Genomic DNA, 2721 nt, shown 5'->3' with positions numbered 1-2721 from the left:
AAGCCAGAAGTGGCGCTGTGGCTCAAGTGGTAGAGCGCTAGCCTTGAGCTGAAGAGCTGAGGGACAGCGCCCAGGCCCAGAGTTCAGGCCCCACAACCAGACCCCCCTCAAAAAAAAAAAAAAAGCCAGAAGTGGACATGTGTCAAGATGTAGAGTACAGTCTTGAGTGAAAAAGCTAAGCGAGAGCACCCAGGCTCCAAGTTCGAGTCCCAGTGCTGGCACACAGAAAAAAAATGTAAAAAAAAAAAAGTGAGGGGTTGGGAAGGTGGCTCAGTGGTAGAGCGCTTGCCTTGCATGCATGAGGCCCTAGGTTCGATTCCTCAGCACCACACAAGCAAAAAAGAAAAAAGCCGGAAGCAGTGTGGTGGCTCAAGTGGTAGAGCGCTAGCCTTGAGCTGAAGAGCTGAGGGACAGTGCCCAAGCCCAGAGTTCAGGCCCCACGACCGGACCCCCCCCTCAAAAAAAAAAGTGAAATTGGAGGAGGCAACAGGCTTGATAAGAAATGTACTCATTATCTTGCCCATGTAATTGTAACCCTTCTGTACGGTATTTTCACAATAATTAAAAAGTGAAATTAGTTTGTATTCTTAACATAATTCTTTTTGGTTATGGCTCTGTGGTTCCAGGGCACCCCACTCATGCTGGACTCTCAGATAACTACTGTGCAAATAGAAATCATGTATGTCATTGTGTGTAACCAGAAAGCAGGTCTAGCTCATATTTGCTTTTCTATCCTTGCTGTCAAATCAAGTGCTAAGGACAGGGGTAGAAGCTCATGAAATCCGTGTCAAATGAAGGAATTAAATGGTGCTAAGCAACATTTTCCTTTAATCCATTTACCTACCATTTGCAGTCTGCCATGCATTATCTTTATACCTTTCATTCCACTGCCAGCAACATCTGGTTCTCTCTTTACAAGTTCTTTTACATAAATACAATTCTTGAGTACAACATCAGTCCAAATGATAAATTAGAGCCACATCTATCAGCATAGGTAAATCTCAAAAGTATAAAATTTTGCCTGGAGCTGGTGACTCATGCCTGTAGTCCTCACTACTCTGGAGGCTGAGATCTGAGGATTGAGGTTCAAAGCCAGCCTGGGCAGAAAACTTTGGGAGACTCTTATCTTTAACCAGGGAAAAAAAGCCAGAAGTGGAGCTAGGGCTGAAGTAATAGAGTACCAACCCTAAGTGGAAAAGCCAGATGAGAATTTGAGGTCCTGAGTTCGAGCCCTAGCACTAGCACCATTAAAAAAAGGTATAAACTTAAACAAAATAGCAAGGATATTGAAATGGTATTCTCTAACAGTCCATGTGTTAAATGCTTGGCCCTTAGCTTGGTGCTATTGGAAAGTGCTAGAAAACTTTAAGAGGTGGGGATGAGGGAGAGGTTTTAAGTCATTGGAAGTGAGCCCTCAAAAGGGATTGTGGAAGCAAGTCTCTTCTCTGTGTTCAGTGTCCTGGTTAGCAGGTGAGGAGCTTTGCTTTGCCACAGGCTCCTGCCACAATGTGCGGTCTCACCACAGGCCCAAGCACAAAGAGGGCAGATGACCATGAACTGAAATCTCCAAATGTTAGTCAAATGTTATGAGTATTTATGATATGTAACACTTAAGACTATCTTGCTTTAAAGGAAGGTGTGTGTGTGTGTGTGTGTGTGTGTGTGAGAGAGAGAGAGAGAGAGAGAGAGATAGACAGACAGAGACCAAGACAGATACAGAAGAAGGAGGATGAAGAGAGGGTGAAGAGAAGAGGGAAAGGAAAAGGGAAGTGAAGGAGAGAGAAGAAAAGAGAAGAGAAAGAAGATGGAGAAATAGCTATGTTTGGGACTACTACCTTTTCACCTCAAGAAATTACTTTGAAGAAGAGAAACTGGAACCTACATGGACTTAATAGCAGTCCCTCCAGTGGTAGACTCTAGCCAGTTCATTGATTGAGGAGTACTTGCTAACAACTGAAGAGTGCTGCACCTTCACAGAGCAGAGGCCTTGCACGGACCACTGAAATCAAATTTTAAGAGGATTCATGGGGCTGGGAAGGTGACTCAGTGGTAGAGTGCTTGCCTCGCATGCGTGAGGCCCTGGGTTCCATTCCTCAGCACCACATAAACAGAAAAACAGCTCTCAAGTGGTAGAGCACTAGCTTTGAGCTAAAAGAGCTGAGGGACAGTACCCAGGCCCAGAGTTCAAGCCCCACGACCGACCAAAAACAAAACAAAACAAAAACAAACCCAAAACACCAAAAACAGGATTCAGGCAGGGAGATTCCAGTCTAGCCTTTTAAGTGTCAACTTCTATCTGGACAAACTAGACATAGATACCAGATGGAGGTGATTTAGGAACCAATTGATTTGTAGATTTTCCTAATCTTCATCTCCTAGTGGATTTAGTTGGAAAAATGATGGAGCATGTGCCAAGTGCTCTGCTCCTGTCTGGAGCCTGAGAATTGTTTGGTTTGGACACTTAGCTCTCACTGTTGTTTGCCTCCAATCTGTGGGGTCTCAGGTCCACTCTAAAATGGCTAAGTGGGGGAAAGAAGATAAGTATCAGCCGTTAGAGCTTCCACTCACTTGTTAATTAATTTCTGCAACAATAACCCTCTAGCACCTGCCAGCTTTACTCTGCAATGGAGCCAATGAATTTGGAAAATAATTAAAGTTAATGAGCTGCTGTTTGTGATAGGACCCAGAAAACTTAACAGCCATAATTAGAGAGAGGTATAA

This window comes from Dipodomys ordii, unplaced genomic scaffold (assembly GCF_000151885.1).
Source record: "Dipodomys ordii isolate 6190 unplaced genomic scaffold, Dord_2.0 Scaffold5, whole genome shotgun sequence".
NCBI lineage: Eukaryota > Metazoa > Chordata > Mammalia > Rodentia > Heteromyidae > Dipodomys > Dipodomys ordii.
The sequence above is the reverse complement of the archived record's forward strand: the minus strand, read 5'-3'. Positions refer to the sequence as shown.